The sequence below is a fragment of the Heterodontus francisci genome, chromosome 1, assembly GCF_036365525.1.
Source record: "Heterodontus francisci isolate sHetFra1 chromosome 1, sHetFra1.hap1, whole genome shotgun sequence".
Lineage (NCBI taxonomy): Eukaryota > Metazoa > Chordata > Chondrichthyes > Heterodontiformes > Heterodontidae > Heterodontus > Heterodontus francisci.
The window spans coordinates 123,296,276-123,315,216 of NC_090371.1; the positions used below are offsets into that span (position 1 = coordinate 123,296,276).

The following is an 18,941-nucleotide window of genomic DNA, read 5'->3' on the forward strand; positions in this document are numbered from 1 at the left end:
TCCTGACTCCCCAACGCCTGTCCACCATCTACAAGGCACAAGTCAGGAGTGTGATGGAATACTCTCCACTTGCCTGGATGGGTGCAGCTCCAACAACACTCAAGAAGCTCGACACCATCCAGGAAAAAGCAGCCCACTTGATTGGCACCGCATCTACAAACATTCACTCCCTCCACCACCGACGCACAGTGGCAGCAGTGCGTACCATCTACAAAATGCACTGCAGCAATGCACCAAGGCTCCTTAGACAGCACCTTCCAAACCCCCGACCTCTACCAACTAGAAGGACAAGGGCAGCAAATACATGGAACACCACCACCTGCAAGTTCCCCTCCAAGTCACACACCATCCTGACTTGGAACTATATTGCCGTTCCTTCACTGTCACTGGGTCAAAATCCTGGAACTCCCTTCCTAACAGCACTGTGGGTGTACCTGCCCCAAATGGACTGCAGCGGTTCAAGAAGGCAGCTCATCACCACCTTCACAAGGGCAATTAGGGATGGGCAATAAATGCTGGCCTGGCCAGCGAAGCCCACATCCCATGAATGAATAAAAAAAAAGACTGCAGGTTTATACAAACACTGGTAAAAGGCTCAGCTGCCTGGAGCTCCATTGAAATCATACGAAATAGTAGCAGTACTAAAGCAATAGATTGTGAACACCAGATGTACAAAACAAATTGGCTTCCATTTGCCTTGACTGCCAGCCAATTCTGGTTGGTATGTACTATCAGGGTGCTTTCTGATGCATTTACACACCAGTGACTGAGCAGTTTCTAAGCAGTTAAATTAGTTCCAGGTGGATTTAATGCTGCACTGAAGTTACACTAAATGTGGTCGCAAACACAAATGACATGAGACTGTAGTCTCTCAAGACTCTAACTGCACTTCTACTTGCTTTGCACCAACATTACTAGGCTCAACCTTTAACTGTCCTGCTTAGACAGAACTCTTCACATGCATGTCAGAGTTCCAGCATTTGCAGTATTTTCCACATGTAGAGCTCCTCTTAAACAGCTATAAACCTAAAAGTTTGTGGGGTGGAGGCAGGATTCTGGGAAAAATCTCTGACCTCTAAACTTTTCAAATTAAGGTTGTGTGGGTTTGTAAGTAGTCTATAAGGTCCAAAGGTCTCCCTGAACACTTTGCAAACCTCATTTGACACTAATTAATTAATACTTTGAGTCTGTCTTCACAAAAGAAGGTGACAAAGCAGATATTGTCATTAAGGCAGAGAGTGTAAAATATTGGATGGTACAAGCATAGTGAGAGAGAAAATAGCAAGGAGTTTAGCATCTTTGAAAGTGGATAAATTGCCAAACCCAGAGGAAGGGAGGTGGTGGCATAGTGGTAGTGTTGCTGACCTACTAATCCAAAGGCTCAGGCTAATGCCCTGAGGGTATGGGTTTAAATCCCACTATGGCAGCTGGTAAAAATAAATTTCAATTAGTTTAAAAATCTAGCATCAATAGCTAGTCTCTAATGATAGCACAAAACTATCACTGATTGTCATTAAAAACCCAATTGGGTCACAAATGTTTTTTGGGGAAGAAAATCTGCTATCCTTAGCTGGTCTTATCAATATGTGACTCCAGACCCACAACGATATGGCTGACATTTAACCGCCCTCTGAAATTGCCTGGCAAACCATTCAGTTGTACTAAACCACTACAGAAAGGTCGAAAAGGGATGAAACCGGAGGGACCACCCACCATTGACCTAGGCACTGGAAATGACAGTGGCACATTCAGCCCTGTCAACCCTGCAAAGCCCTCCTTACTAATATCTGGAGGCTTGTGCCAAAATTGGGAGAACTGTTCCACAAACTAGTCAAGCAACAGCCTGACATAGTCATACTCACAGAATCATACATTACAGCCAATGTCCTAGGCACCACCAACACCACAGACCCAGCAGGTGGTACAGTGGTATATAGTCGGGAGGGAGTCACCCTGGAAGTCCTCAACATTCACTGGACCCCATGAAGTCTCATAGCATCATGTCAAATATGAGCAAGGAAACCTCCTGCTGATTACCACCTGCTGCCTGCCCTCATCAGTACTCCTCCATGTTGAACACAATTTGGAGGAAGCACTTTGTTTTAATTTTTCATGCAATGTAAGTGTAGCAGGCAAAGCCAGCATTTATTGCCCATCCATAATTGCCCTTGAGAAGGTGGTGGTGAGCTGCCTTCTTGAACCGCTGCAGTCCATGGGGGGTAGGTACACCCACAGTGCTGTTAGGAAGGGAGTTCCAGGATTTTGACCTAGCGACAGTGCAGGAACAGCGATATGGTTCCAAGTCAGGATGGTGTGTGGCTTGGAGAGGAGCTTGCAATAAATGGTGTTCCCTTGCATCTGCTGCCCTTGTCCTTCTAGGTGGTAGAGAATGTGGGTTTGGAAGGTGCTGTTGAGGAAGCGTTGGTGAGTTGCTGCAGTGCATCTTGTAGATGGTACACACTGCTGCCACTGTGCATCGATGGTGATGGAGTGACAATCAAGTGGGCTGTTTAGTCCTGGAAGGTGTCGAGCTTCTTCAGAGTTGTTGGAGCTGCACTCATCCAGGCAAGTGGAAAGTATTCCACACACTCCTGACTTGGGCCTCATAGATGTTGCACAGGCTTTAGGGAGTCAGGAGGTGAGTTATTCGCCACAGAATTCCCAGCCTCTGACCTGTTCTTGTAGCGACAGTACTTACATGGCTGCTCCAGTTCAGTTTCTGGTCAATAGTAACCCCTAGGATGTTGTTAGTGGAGGATTCAGCAATGGTAATTCCATTGAATGTCAAAGGGAGATGGTTGGATTCTTTCTTGTTGGAGATGGTCATTGCCTGGCACATGTGTGGTGAGAATGTTACTTGCAACTTACCAGTCCAAGCCTGGATATTGTCCAGGTCTTGCTGCATTTGGACACGAACTGCTCCAGTATCTGAGGAGTCATGAATGGTGCTGAACATTGTGCAAAAATCAGCGAATATCCCCACTTCTGACCTTATGATGGAGGGAAGGTCATTGATGAAGCAGCTGAAGATGGTTGGGTCTAGGACACTACCCTGAGGAACTCCTACACTGATGTCTTGGGACTGAGATGATTGACCTCCAACAACCACAATCATCTTCCTTTGTGCTAGCTATGACTCCAAGAAGTGGAGTGTTTTCCCCCTTATTCCCATTGACCCAGTTTTGCTAGGACTCCTTGGTGCCACACTCAGTCAAATGCTGCCTTGATATCAAGGGTAACCACAATCTGTAACCTCATGGCCCGGCATATCCCTCAGTTTACCACTACCATCAAGCCATGGGATCAACCCTGATTCAATGAAGAGTGTAGTAGGGCATGCCAGGAGCAGCACCAGGTGGACCTAAAAATGAGGTGTCGACCTGGTGAAGCTACAACACAGGACTACTTGCATGCCAAACAGAGAAAGCAGCATGCAATAAACAGAGCTAAGCAATCCCACAACCAACGGATCAGATCAAAGCTCTGCAGTCCTGCCACATCAGTCGAGAATGCTGGTGGACAATTAAACAACTAACAGGAGGAGGAGGCTCCACAAATATCCCCATCCTCAATGATGAAGGAGCCCAGCACATCAGTGCAAAAGACAAGGCTGAAGCATTCACAACCATCTTCATCCAGAAGTGCCAAGTGGATGATCCATCTCGGCCTCCTCCTGAAGACCCACCATCACAGATATCAATCTTCAGCCAATTCAATTCACTCCACATGATATCAACAAACTCTGACAGCACTGGATACTGCAAAAGCTTTTGGCCCTGACAACATCCCAGCAATAGGAATGAAGACTTGTGCTCCAGACCTAGCCACATCCCAAGCCAAGCTGTTCCGAGTACAGTTATAACACTGACACCTACACGACAATGTGGAAAATTGTCCGGATGCGTCTTATCCACAAAAAGCAAAACAAATCCAATCCGACCCCAACAGTCTACTCCTGGTCATTAGCAAAGTGATGGAAGGTGTCATCAGCAGTGCTATCAAGCGACACTTACACAACAGTAACCTGCTCACTGATGCTCAGTTTGTGTTCTGTCAGGGCCACTCAGCTCCTGACCTCATTACAGCCTGGCTCCAAACACAGACAAAAGAGCTGAACTCAAAAGGGGAGATGAGAGTGACTGCTCTTGACATCAAGGCAGCATTTGACTGACTGTGGCATCAAGGAGCCCTGGCAAAAATAAAGGAATGGCGATATAGTTCCACGTCAGGATTGTGTGTGGCTTGGAGGGGAACTTGTAGGTGGTGGTGTTCCCATGCATCTGCTGCCCTTGTCCTTCTAGGTGGTAGAGATCGCGGGTTTGGAAGGTGCTGTTGAAGGAGCCTTGGTGAGTTGCTACAATGCAGCTTGTAGATGGTGCATACTGCTGTCACTGTGCGTCGGTGGTGGAGGGAGTGAATGTTGAAGGTGGTGGATGGGGTGCCAATCAAGTGGGCTGTGGTCTGCTTTATCCTGGATGGTGTGAAGCTTCTTCAGTGTTGTTGGAGATGTACCCATCCAGGCAAGTGGAGAGTATTCCATTGCACAACTGACTTGTGCCTTGTAGATGGTGGACGGGCATTGCGGAGTCAGGAGGTGAGTTATTCGCCGTAGAATTCCCAGCCTCTGACCTGCTCTTGTAGCCACAGCAAATATGTGGCTGGTCCAGTTCAGTTTCTGGTCAATGGTGACCCTCAGGATGTTGATAGTGGGGGATTCAATTATGGTAATTCCGTTGAATGTCAAGGAGACGTGGTTAGATTGCTATGACCAAGGTGGGAGTAATGCACTGTTAATTCAGTTCCACTACTCCACAGGTCACAGGATATCAAAAAAGTTTCCTACCTACCGAAGATTGGCCAAATTAGGCACTCTATTTGTCCCCGAGAATAAAACACTCCAAACCAGGTTTCTTTAAACAATAACAGCATTACCTGTCTATTAGAAAAGAAATAACAAGTCTTAAACAATAATGTGATAAATCTATGTATGAAAAGATTTTTTAAAACTCCTTATTCTTCCCAGCCCATCATGCACACACATACATTCAAAAATCGGTTAACCAGGGAAAAAGGATTTTTTGGTTTACAGGTGTTTCTTAGGAATAAAAAGGAAAAAATAAAATGATTGAGTTTATCACATTCTGGTAGGATGTTTTCGGTACAGTGAGGTGTTCCAGAGTTGAATAGTCAGATGTCACTCAAAATCTCTCCAGGCAAGGTTGATGAACAGTCTTGGATGGGTAGACATTCATGGCAATTCAACTACAGCAGGCGTCACATAGGTCTTTCACTAGGGGTGCAACAACCAGTCTGCTGAGAACTCACAGCAACAACACAGCAGTTGAAGCTTTGTTCAGGTTTCAGGATTTCCCAAAACACAGGAGGCAACAGGAGCCACACTGGATGCAGGAATTCTTCAGAGACAGGAGGCAATAGGAATCTGCCACCTTTCAAATGCAGATTTCTTTTCAAGAGATGCAAGTCTCCTTTACAGAGAGAGGTCTTTTTTGCTAGTCTCCAGGCAAGTCAGGTATAAGTTTCAAATGCCTGCTCTTTGTCCAACTCACCGGTCTTTTCACAATCCAAAAGTGAAACTAAACTTCAATAACCAAGTCACATGGGAATCATAAATCTTGACCTATCATTCCCCTGCTGACTTTAAAAAGTTTTTAAAAACACACAGAATTCTAAGTTTTCAATACAAAAGCAAAACTCCTGTAACAAGATTCTCCCTTGTTTGAGATGGTCATTGCCTGGCACTTGTGTGACGTGAATGCTACTTGCCACTTATTGTTGTCCAGGTCTTGCTGCATATGGACATGGGCTGCTTCAGTATCTGAGGAGTTGGAAATGGTGCTGAATATTGTGCAATCATCAGCAAACACCCCCACTTCTGACTTTATGATCTTAATAACACAAGTTTGAATATAGTGTCTGCAGGCGAATTGAGAAAATTGCATCCTATTAAGTTGGGGAGTGAATTTTCTAGTCCTTACCTGTGGTAAAATCTAAATAGCTTCATCCAGATTTCCTAGCAAAATTGTAACCTTTTAAGACGTGATTCTACTTCACTAGAAATACTGACAAACAAGGCCCTCCCCCAGTTCTAAATGGGGTGTGAATTTCCTCTCATTCTCCTCTCTTGACTACCTGCTGTGACACTTCAGATTACCACAAAAATATGACTTTTCCCCCCAAAACTACAACCTGTACAGATCGTACTTGTCAAATTAAAATTATAGCTTCATCTATAATGATTTCGCAAATGATCCATAAATGGAAGGAAAGTCTCTGTCATTGAAAGCCCATTACAACTGGCAATATACTGACCCTCAGACGGAACACCTACAGGCAAGATAAAACACAACCACCGTCCGCAAACGCTGACTGTGCATCTTCCAAATCACTCCATCCATTCTCACTCTGATCTTAAAACACAGTTGCAAAATAAAACCATGGTCAAAATCTCAGTTAGATTGCAGCACCTGGCAGTCAAATGCAGGTTAATACCCAACTTGGGCAATATTCTGTTGTTTTGATGCTTCATGCTGCTTTTTTCCAAAAAATAAATCTGAATTCAGAATTTTGGATTTGTATTCGTGTGTTGCAATGGGAGATTGGTTTAATCTAATCCGTTGGGCACAAATATCTTGAAGTGTATCCCATCTAAAACAAAAGTCCAAGCGTTGTGCAGTTGTGGGAGTTCTACAGTTCAAAACAGGGCTGGACTGAAGGCATCTGCTGTAATATTACAGAGAAAAAAATCTTGAAGTCTTTATCTGAAGAGAAAAAAATTGCAAGGCTACAGAAATGATGGGGGAGTGCGACTAGATGAGTTGCTCTTTCATAGAGCCAGCATAGAAATGATGGGCCGAATGACCTCCTTTTCTGTGCTGTAACCATTCTATTATTCCCATGAATTTATAAACTCATAGAGAAAGAAATCTATTTAAATGGTAATTCTATCATTGATATATCATATATAGTATCAATAATTCTTAACCAAATCGCCCTTTCTTTACCACACGTTTAGTAAATATGCCTTAATTTCACCAGCCAGGAGCGACAAGTGAGGGTTTGGCACTAAGTAGATATCGATTTCTTACTTTTTAGCAGCTGGATTTTCAGTCAAATTATCCTAAAGTTAGAACGAGCTCAGTTACTTACAGATTGATTCATTTAAATAATATTATTGATATTAATTATATTGATTTATGATATTAATATCAATGACAGAATTATCATTTAGTTAGATTTATTTCTCTATGGGCTTATAAATTCATAGAATCATAGAATGGTTACAGAACAGAAGGAGGTCATTCGGCCAGTCGTGTCTATGCCGGCACTATGCATGAGCAACTCACCGAGTCCCACTCCTCCGCAGTTTCCTGTAGCTCTGCAATCTTTTTCTCTTCAGAAATTATCCAATTGCCTTTTGAGAGCCACGATGGAATCTGCCTCCACCACACTCTCAGAGAGTGTATTCCAGATCCTAACCATTCGCTGCGTAAAAAATGTTTTCCCTCAAGTCACCTTTGCTTCGAATTATGTTCCACCAGAAAGCAATAGGCAGTCTATTTGAGAACTTTGCTGGAAAAGCCGGTAAAGGAAAGGTTAACAGTGTGAATGTTCATACTGTGGGAGATTGTCCACGAGGGGGAGCTGTGTCTCCATTGAACAGCAGCCTGCAGCAGGGTGTTGCCTGAACAGTTAGGGTACAAACCCACCTCCACCCTATCATTTAGACAGGCAGGAGACGCATAAAACTCCTTTGCACAGACACAACATCCTACCCTAACTGTATATTTTTCTGTATATATTTACTTCCAACACTGTAATTTTGTACTTTTTCCAAACTTGGATATCCTACTGTATTTGCAGCCTGGAACCTTAATCTCTGAAAGGGGAAACAACCCGTCAACGTGCTGCATTGTTATCCAAATAAATCTATATAACTCCGATCCAGAAAAAAAGTCCTAAAGCAAAATCTCCACACTGATATTATATTAACGGCAGCATATTAAAGAGAATTCCAACGCCATAACTAGAATGCGTTTACCTTAAATTCTAATTAATCCGTTTAATCATTTTGAGGATTATTTAACCTATCAGATTAACGTAGTTTTGACTTTTCCAGACAAAATAAACAGACAAAAGGCCACTTTTCATTCTCAATCTCTGTAACAGATGATTTATAGCGGGAAACCATTGCACCGGAAAGTAAAAAAAACAAACCATTCTTGAAAGTTCGTTTGTATAGAAAAGGGGTTTTCCTAATACATGAGTGATTTGCCTTTAGGCGTCGGGGTAGCAAGATAGAACAAGCAGAAATGATTTTTTAAATCCTGAGAAACGGAGTAATCTTACGACAAACTAAACTGCCAGATTGCTGAACTAAATTTAAAATAGGAGCCAGTGTATAAACATTCCCAGGATTTTAATCCTGCAATTTAGTTTTTGGATAAATGAGAGTATTTCCCCATTCTAAAACACAGGTTCGGAGAGGAAGCATAAATGGCTATTTTAGTTTAAAGATATACTGTGTTCCTCAAATGAAGGCTAACTAAAAGCGGTAAGCACGTAATAAGCATGATTGTTTACAAACACTAGTCCCTTTGGGAGACTGTGGCGCTATGGAATTACCATCGAGGTGCCCACATTACATCGTCAAACCAAATTTTGGCTCTCAATACATCTGAAAACAAATAATTCTCACAACACCATTCAAGCAAAGGCTAGTGAAGCACACCGGATTTTAAAATTTCTAATACATCTAATCAATGTCTGTTAAATAAAAACAGAAACTGCTGGAAATACTCAGCAGGTCTGACAGCATCTGTGGAGCGAGAAATAGAGTTAACGTTTCGGGTCAATGACCTTTCATCAGAACTGGGAAATGTTAGAAATGTAATAGGTTTTAAGCAAGTGAAAGGGGGGAAACGAACAAAAGGGAAGGTTTGTGTTAGGGTTCAAGACGAGAGATATTAAATGGCTAAAAAGTTGGTGGGGCAGAGCCAAAGGGAGTAATAATGGAACAAAGTAAAGAGACATAAGATGTGCCCAGGGAGGTGTGAATGGCGGAATAATGAACAACTATCATCCGAAAGTAAAACAAGAGAAAACAAGATTAAGACCGAAACATGCAAAGGAAAGAAAATGGGAGCAGAGATTATGGTCTGGAATTGTTGAACTCAGTATTGAATCCAGAAGGCTGGGAAGTGCCTAATCAAAAGATGAGGTGCTGTTCCTCAGCAAGCTCTGTTGTAACTCGCCAGAGCATTGAGGGCACCGAACCGAATAGCCGGATAATGTATAAGTGTCCATTTGTGTGAATAGAAGGCCGGGTGTGTATCACCACCACCACCATCCCCCCCCCCCCCCCCCCCCGCAATACAGATATGAGTAGCAATCTCATTGCGATATCAGACAGACAACAATGACTGGAAACAATCCTTGTCAATTCGATTACCTCGGAAATGTCACTTCCTGAAAACTAGTTATTGCTATTTATTCCCAGACATCAGGGAACGAGGAGGACGTCTCAATAACAGAACATTTTTGTGAAATCCCATCTGCAATTCTACTCTAGGTATATAGGGGGAGTGACAGATGCACATTTGGGGTTTCTATTTACATATATGTAAACTCATATTCTATGTACTTGTACAGACATAAGTGCGCTGCTGAACTCTGTTGTACATATACAAAGAGATACACACATTCTGTTATCTTAAAATTGTGAACAGTATCAGAAAAAAAGCCCACCATCCGTGTATATCTGCTGGATGCCCCCATTTGTCTTATTGCTGTGACACTTTTAAACCTCTTTTAATGATTGCAAGATGTGGGATGAACATAAAGTGATATATTCAGCATTTAAATTATTTATCCAATATTCTTCATTTCAAACTACATGCCCTTTGGAGAAGACAAAGAACAACTTTGTAAATACTTTATTTTCATCCGTGCTACAAAGAAATACAATAACCAAATACCTATAGGCATTAATCTTGCAGGGCCACAGGGTCGATGCCACTCTGTTGTACCTTTTGGTTGTTCAAGCCTGTACAGATTGGGGTTTCTGATTTGGAACCCAATAACTGATGATTTGTAGTGAAAAGATTGATCCTTATCCACGCCATTCACAGCTTGTCGGCCAAAAGCTTGTCAGGGGAAATGAGTTTCACAATATCTGTGCACAGTGTAAACCCAAATGCCTTTGTAGACTACATGGGTTCCACCAAAAACATTACACAGCCTACTGTAGTAAAAGTCAGACCATTCCTGTAGCGCATTGATTTATCAGATTCTGCAAACCGTCTTTAATGTCCAATTTCTGGAGTCCATCAAAAAGGGGAGCAGACTCCGGGCTGACACGACAGAACCAAACCAGCATTCACGAGCCTTGTTGCAAAATCCTACATTCAATGCCTTACAAACTGAGTGAGGCGATTGGGCAAAGCGCCTCTCTCGTGTTACAAATGAAGGAAGGTCTGTTAAATGAAAGCCTTCCTGCGCTTATTTGAGCTGGCAACTTGACTAGGTCACCGAGAAACACGGCTCTCCAGTACTAACATCTCCGCAGCTGAGAAAAATGATTTGTATCACTCGCTGCTTTGAGTCCTTGTTAGAAATCTTTCTGAATACAACCAAGAGTTAATAAATGATTGAATTCGTCGCACAGAATGAAACTACATGACCACAGGATCTTACAATAAAAGACCAGGTTATAATAGTTGAGAACAGTCGCCTCAAGTTTGTCAAATAAAGGGATTAAACTGAGACAAACAGAAAGGATTTCCCTGTGACAGAAATTGGTTTATCAAAAGATAGTCTTACAGAAGCTCCATTGTTTTAGACTTTACATATCTAAATAAAGCAGCACGGTGCTGCTCCTTAAAGTGCCAGCTACCGACAGAGCACGGATGCCAGCTCTCTGTGCGGTTTCTTTAATCGACTTGGCTCACATTAACCGTTTCAGTGCCACCGAGCACAGCCCCGGCTGCTTCGATCTTCCCGCTGGCTTTTGGCACTTGGATAAAGAGCTGTGACAGCTTCAAGCCAAATGGTTGCTCGATCGCCCGTCTGCTGCTTTTCAATCTCCTGTGTGAAAATCTGGCAAAATGTGGGGAGGGTAAGAGAAAAGGAAAAGGAGGGAGATTGCACCGAGACTATCACAGCAAGGAAAGGGGAGCGGTGGGACTGGGGAAACGGAGCTGGGGAACTGCCAGCTCAAATGCTGTTTTAGAAAAATCCACAACTAGAAGAGCAGGGGAGTTTATAATGGACTACAGATGTAATACAGAGAGGCGGGGAGATGAGGGGAGAGAAACAGAGAGAAAAGAGAGGATAGAGGACGCGCGAGAGAGAAAATGATAAAGAAAGAGAGAGGGGAAAGAGATAGAAGAGAGTAGGAAAAGACAGCAACTCGGGGATAGGAAGGAACAATGGAACGGGAGAAAAGTTTTAACATTTTACTGATCAAAACAGATCGATATGGAAAAAGGGTTTATGAAGGAGAGGATTAAACGAATTAGTTAATATATTGAGTGGGATATGAGTGTAAATAGAGCGAAGGGATGAGGAGAGAAACGAATAGAAAACTAACAAAGGAACTGAAATAAATGTTTGATTCCTACCTCGATTGCCTCTCTTCTACTTTTCCTTTTCGCCCCAGCGAAATTTGTGCAGAAGCCTCCCGGTATCGCCTCCTTCACAGACTGTCCAACTTTCCTGGCACACTTCTTCTTTCCTTCCTGTTTACGTGATTCATCCGCATGGCAGAGCTCTTGAACAATCCCAAAATCTCTCCCTCCGCCACCCTCGATCCCAGGACAGCGGAGTCTTCCCAGAAAAAAAGCCTCTATTTCGTTCGAAATTCCTTAAATCCCTGACGCAGGCACCCGATGGCTTCCACATCCACCGCCAATGTGTTTGTCATTACAGAATTTACGCAATGGAGCCATCATCTAAAGGATTGTCCAAGTAAAATGCAGCGGGCGGGCTGACGTGACACAACACGGTCCAGCGAACCGCTCAATAGCAATATAACACAAACATACTACAATCCCAGATAAGCATTTAACTTCCAACCACAAACCCTCATCCAAGTCAAAGAAATACGCGATTTTCACATACAATTTCTTGCCAAAGACAACAATCTTCTGCGAACAGTCGGCGGTATTAATACAACCAGCTAAAACCTCTCAAAGAATAACGTCGAAACAGCTCTACAAGTGTTTGGATGTTTGAATGCATCCCTACTGGAAGAAGCAGCGAAATAAGTGGAACGGCGGCCAGGCAGGTCTGGTTACAATCTAGGTACCCCGTTCCTCCACTGGAACGCCAGGTTTCTTTACTAAATCGGTTACAAACGGAGATAAAACAAACTACCATCCCTTAATAAATCTACATCTCGTTACGCCTTACCTTGCGTAAAGTGGTAAATCCACAAACTCCTATTTCAAAGAGGGCCAGCATGTACGCTTAACGCTGAACCCGGGCTCAGATTGTTAATGGGCGCAAAGAACGGCGGCTTGTAATTGATTCAATGTTGCAGTCCATCCTTCCAAAAAAACTAATCATCTGCTTTAAGTAAATAACTGTCAGGAAATGAAGCCCCTGTGGTCTCTTCAGAATAAGAGTCGGCAGCTCTCAGTCTGCGCCTGGAGTCCTGCTGGCTTCACACTGTGGAGGTTGGGCCTCCTAAACTCTTATCCACACAGGGCACAGTCACATCTAGGGCTGTCTTGCTCAGAAATTTGCCATATGTGCTTTTTTGAAGGAAGTTTTATATGGAGGAAAATGTTTTTCTCTTTTGCCCCCTCTTCTGAGAATGCGCTCATGGAATCTTCTTTATGAATGGATTTTCATCTCAAGCTAACTGTTGTTGAATTGCTCGACTTAACTGTTCAGTACAAACATTCCCTTAAAGAAAGAATTTGCATTTGTGGTGTTAGTTTAACTAAAATGAAAACGGTTTAGTGTTCAGAGGAAATTGGGTTTTTTTTTATACTGGGGCAGGAAACTGCATAACAAGTTTTTATTTTTCTGAACGCTGTCAACCACAATAAATCTGCAGAGAGAAAAAAAAACTTTTTAAGGGTTATAGAAAAGCAGAAGGCATTTCTTAACGCTGGGTATAATTATTTTACTATGTTGTAAACTGATCCTTTCGAGTAATGACATAAAATAATTTCCACCAGTGAAAGAAGGAGGCGCCCTTACTCTGTTCCTCGGGGGTTATCGCCCAGCTCTGAGGTGATGCTGACGACTGCCTCGTCTTTTTGCACAAAAAATCCTCATCGGATGCATATAATAAGGTCGTTGTGTCTGGCAGACCCAGTCTCTGTCCCTCTTCGTTATGAGCAGATCATCGCTGGGGCAGAAAACAGCCGAAGGGGTGGGGGAGAGGGGCGTGTTGGGGGGAACGGGCGGGGAGAAACATTAAAACAAGTGTGGGAGTTGTAAACGGGTGTGTAAAGTATATGCCAGCTCTGGGTCTCTGCTGGAAAGAACGGGTTTGATCGTTCTCCTGTTTTTTTTTGTTGCTCTGTGCTGTTTCTCATCTTGCCTGCAGCCGCTAGCTGTAGTAATATATCTTCGGCGCTGTAAGTGTACAGGCCAACTATTACTTCCACATGTGCTTCAGGAAATCATTGGAGGCAACAGCGAGGCCAATCTGGGGAGCTTCTTATTTCTGAATGCTCACAGATACCGTATTACCCCGAAAGAAACAGTCGAGAGTATCCTCGTTATCTGGGCAACATTTGAATGTTTTTGATGTAAACAAGGGCATGTTATAAAGTAATAGTGTTATTGACTGTGCATGTGCTGATCGAAAGACTGGGATTTCAAACGGGAAAAGTTCTAGTTCTTTGTATCTATGTTTTGCTCTCTCACCCTCCTCCTCTCTTGCTGGTTACCTTTTCTAATCCTTTTTGCCTCCTTTGTAATTCGCCGTGAGTTTTCTTGCTCTCTTTCTCCCAGCTTGTCTAGACCTGGAAAGGTGGGCTGGTCATTCGGCATAACCCCTTATGTTCGTAAGTGCGCGTGTTTCAGTTTGGTTTAGCTATCTTTATACCCGGAAATTAACTAAGTTTATTTTAGCTGCCTTTTAACTTATAGGCAATAGGTTAATGATAATAAACTATTCTGCTTAGAATGCAGTTCTATTTACGTTTACAAGTCAGAGCCTGGTATATCATTGGATTGACCGAGTGAGACTGCGTTTGCAATTGAGTGAACTTGTTGCATTCTGAACGCCATTGCTGGTCCTTGGAAACAAACCAATCATCGACTTAGTCGGGATGATGCCTCCATCGATGAACGCCAAGCGCAGAGCAAACTTGATACAAAATGAAGGTGGGCATCTGTTGCTGAACTACTATAACAATGCAATTTAACCGCACTAGATTACCCCCTGCACGTCGACCTAAGTCCATCTCCCTCCGTGCACTGCCCTGCAGGATTGTCTAGAGCAGGTTGGAAGAGTGCCATCTCCAGTGACCAGCCCACCTCTCCAGATCTTGACAATGAGCCTGGCTAGATGGTCAATCGCCATCAGATAATGCAGGCCTGTCTGATTTGAGTATCGGTTTACCCATCTGCCATGGAGGATCCAGTTTCAACTTCTCACCACAAAACATGTCATCTTGAATGAAGGCAATTCAACACTAGAGGAAGGCCATTAATGCCCCTCCCTCAGGGGGATGCTCACGATCTGTTAGAGTGGATGAAGGCAAGAGCTGGCGAGATTAGTCGGGGAAATAATTTGCCCCATGATGAGCTTAGCTGAGGTTCTTCCTGGCCCTGGCGTAGAGGAGCCCTCACACCTGCTGGTGGGCATCTGAACTCAAACAGCCAGGAACACAGCGGAATGGTGTAAAACCATCTCTGTCCCTGTTACAATGTTGCCATCTAACTCCAGAGTAATACTTCCACTTTTGAAGGGGACTTTTTTGTACCCATACACAAACTTGTCAGCGTAGTATTCGCCCAGATTGGATTGCTTTCTCCAAAGATAAAAGGGAAAGATAAATTGAATCCCAGCGTTATTGTATACACGAACAATCCACATGTGTATAGATACACTATAGATACGCTATAGATAAAGGAGCCAGATTTGCAAAGGTTTATCTCTTGACACAAACCGACAACAGCATTGCCCTGTAAATATTTGAAGATGACAGTCTAATTTTACACAAATAACCCGAATGCAAGCATACTCCACCTCAAGGTTTATTCTTAACGTTACAGTACAGTCATTGCTATTATATACAAGTCTGGGTGGAGGCGACGCCATAAATTTCATTCTATTCCATGTAATAACATGCCATTTGCTGCAGCATTCTGCACTCCAGCGATTACTTTGTGTTTATTTTCCATTTGTATTGTGACATAATTTTGATGTGTATCCTTTAAGCAAGTAAATCAGTCCCAAACAACAGCATTACAGATCGGAAATCAAAGAATCGATCTGTTTATGATCGGACAGTCGATGAAGCTTCAGTGCATCCGTGGGACAACAGCCAGACAGCGGAGCTTGTCACTCACTGGAAAATGAGGAATGACCCCGGCTGCTTTTAGCCCATCTAACAGTAATTACTAATCTCATTCCAATAATCTCTGGTTTGAGCTCGTTAACAAACATTTACCCAAAAAAAAGTTCCCTTCTTTGAGAAGTTATTTGCAGATCTTGGAGTTTGGCGGAAGGACTGGATTGGCTGTGCAAAGCCAGCTTTGTGCCTGAAACGCAATTACCCCTCACTTTGTAGCTAATCTGCTTAATTTAATTTAATGAGAGAAGACAAACTCTTCATTCGATTTCCTCGACTTTATTAGGGCAGTATCGATGTAAATATCACTGAGACCAAGCAAAACATTTCACCAGGTGGAACACTATTTGCGAATCCCTTTATTTAAAGCAACCTTTAGCTTTTTGTTCCTTTCTGTGCCTTTTGCCTGGCGTGGTTTGTTAAGTAAGTCGAAGCAGCTGGACTCTGTTCCTTATAGTGGACTGAATAAATCTGCCGGGAAAGGCAATTAAAGAAACTGCCCAGCAAGCAGGTTGGCTCTGTGTGGTCCTAATGGGTAAAAGGAGGGTAAAAATGTCTCCCAAATTGACAGGTCTGTTTGTTTATTTGTTTCTTATCAGGCTATACGTCTGATAGAAAGCGTTAAAATGCACACCATATGTGTCCCTCGATGGCTTGCTGAGGGTCCCCAGTCACCTCAATGCCAGCTCCCCTGGCCATATGTCACACAGTGCTGGGAGACAAAATGACTTATCACAATGATAACAGGCTGCTATCATTCCCAATGTGTTTGTCGAATATTTAGTAAAAACATTAGCTTCCTGCACAAAGCTTGTATCTGTTCAAAGTGAGCACTAGTAGAGTTCAGGCTCTGTGATGTGCCCACAGCCCCTGCAGTGAGTGCTATTCGTCTTTCAGGACAAATCATTTGCTTCATATGAATAATGGCTGAATCTGGGTTTTTTTGGTGGGGGGAGGAGGAGGTGTTTTTGAAGTTGTAAACTATATGGGCCGAGTCTGTGAGTAAATGTAAGCACAGTTGCTGACGTGTTTGATGTAGCCCGTGACTCCACGGCAAACGCAGACTTTCTCTGGTTTTCGATCCCATCTTAAAAGTACAGTTTTACAAGCTGATGCTCGTCCATGCTTAAAATTTACAACAAATAGCGCAATTATTTCCAATGCGCGAGCTTCGTTTTATGACCATAAACGATCGGGTTTGTTTTGGAGATCGGGTGGTTTGTCAAGTCTAGGGTATCTGGAATTAAATGTTGAGTGGTATTGTGGCTTTAGCAGTTCAAGACTCGCTCCTGAAAACAAAAGTTTGATTAATTTCCGGTGGCACAGTACCACTTTCTCGACCTTATCTCTTTAGTTCATGATAATTTAGGAATACATTAACATTTTCATCAGAAAGAAGGAGTTTTACGAACAGGCAAAAACATCTTGACGGACCAGCTGCACCTACTGGTCTTCTAACTGCATTCTTCAACCCCTTTTTTTTCTGTAGAAAAGCATTTAGGCTGGAAGTCTATTCCTACTGACTGTTCTAATCAGGAGTATTCTTAAAACAGTCAATAGGAGCATGGCCAGAGCCACTAACTCAATTTTTAAAAGCGGCTCCGTTTAATGTCATCTCAGAACACAAGTTGTATCATTTTGGGTAGGGATTGGGGAATGAGGAAAGGCCATATCCCACTATATCCATCTACCTCATTCTACTATGATCCCGAGCACAGTTTAACTCATTAATATAAATTAGTATATCATTCGTTAACACTATTCTCTCTTCAAGTGAGTTTTTATTCAATATTCAGACTATTATTTCTAGAACATATGCATATAGCCTTTACACTGTTGAAAGTTTTGTGGACTGCAAATTGATTTGGGCTTTGCATTGGGACTAATCGATAGTATAATTCAAGAATCAGATCCCAAAGTATCCCCCTTAGTGTAATAAAGCCAGATAGAGAGACCTCCCCCAACCACCCACAACCGGACCAACCCCCAACCACCCCCCACGCCTCCCTCCATTCCCTTCCAGGAGGCTATCTCGTCTTCAGTTGGGTTTGTATAAATCCCGATTTTAGAAAGTGCTGAAATAATTATCGGGCGCTTTATAATCTTAGCATTGAGCTGTTGGTGAATTTGCTCAGAAAGGTAAATGTAAACTTTTAACCAAGTGGAACTTTGTGCATGAATGTGTAGAGCTCTCCCTCCGTTGACGGAGTGCAAGTCACAGCCTGCAGTATAACTCAGTACTTCAGACTCGACTTATACCGGCTTCACACTAGTAGCGTGATGTAACTAACTGCAGTTTTAGCTGTATCCGGACTTGCAGATCTGCTGTTATTCTCAGATGTAGACTGAGTCCTGTACATCCTTGATACTTATCCGAGGACCCAGTAGTGATTTAATGATTTCAAGCATTACCGAACAAGCTCGAAGCCTGTCCACAAATGGTACAAAATGAAGCATTACAGAAAATACTTATCGAAAAACAGCAGACTGAATACTGTTCTGAGCTAAATGGGAAAGTAAACAAGCAGAAGGCACCAGAATGTATGTGATATATATATATATATATGTAGGTAGATAGATCAATAAGTGATAGCCAGAGCTAGATAAGAAGAGATAGACAACAGGGAGACTGACAGGCAGGTAGAAATAATGAAGGAACAAAAGTTGCTTAATGTCGTAGTGGCTATCAGACCGCGCATATAGAATATTTACTAAAACTGCGAACAAACATTGCTCAAGCCGAAAAGAACAGCGTTAGTTCATTTAATATCAAAGCCAGGAGACAAATCTGGCTTCGTTACAACGTGTTGCCTAAGAATACAACGATCTTTGTTTAAAAGACATTTTGTACTGTCTCACTCGTGGTGTCATTTTTATAAATAAATATATAGAGCGAAATATTAGCAAAATGATTAAGGATAGAGCTATAAACCCGTGTTCACAAAAGCAAGACCTGTTTAATAGAGCAGTAACTGTAAAGTCGAGAGCCTGAATGAGCACTGACAAGACAATGGCATTGCTGAGCTTGGCACATTTCTGGGTGACTAAAGAGGATATGTCTCCCTCCCTGAACAATGACATTCTGACCTTCGAGCTCTACATTTGTTTAATCTGCTATTTTTCAATGGAAGAATCCCGGCTGGGGACTAACTCTTTTACCAAGTACCTGTGCAATAATCATCACAAATACTAGGAACTTTAGGCTAATTACATAAACTTGGCAATGGCCTATTGTTCTTTCACAATGATTTTTACGCGAATTGATGTAATTAATCCAGTTATGCAATGGGTGAATCCATTTAGAAATTATGTTTACCCTAGTGCTTTGCAAAGTCAAATCCAACAAAAGAATTAGATGAGACACCAGACAGCTGATAAGGAACC

General features: G+C 42.6%; 1 protein-coding gene across 8 annotated transcripts in view; it reads right to left on the reverse strand.

Moving 5' to 3' along the window:
• pdgfra (platelet-derived growth factor receptor, alpha polypeptide) overlaps window positions 1-12,727 on the reverse strand; it is a 68,370-nt gene extending 55,643 nt beyond the window's left edge. For 3 of the 8 annotated variants that reach the window (XM_068035287.1, XM_068035261.1, XM_068035242.1), the window contains exon 1: window positions 12,430-12,727. The gene's annotated coding sequence lies outside the window, so the exon portion shown is untranslated. Of the gene's footprint in view, window positions 1-11,639; window positions 12,410-12,429 lie in introns of those variants that run through there. The other 5 variants (XM_068035236.1, XM_068035251.1, XM_068035277.1 and 2 more) reach the window with 3 other exon arrangements.
• Between the last annotated feature and the right edge of the window lie 6,214 nt (window positions 12,728-18,941).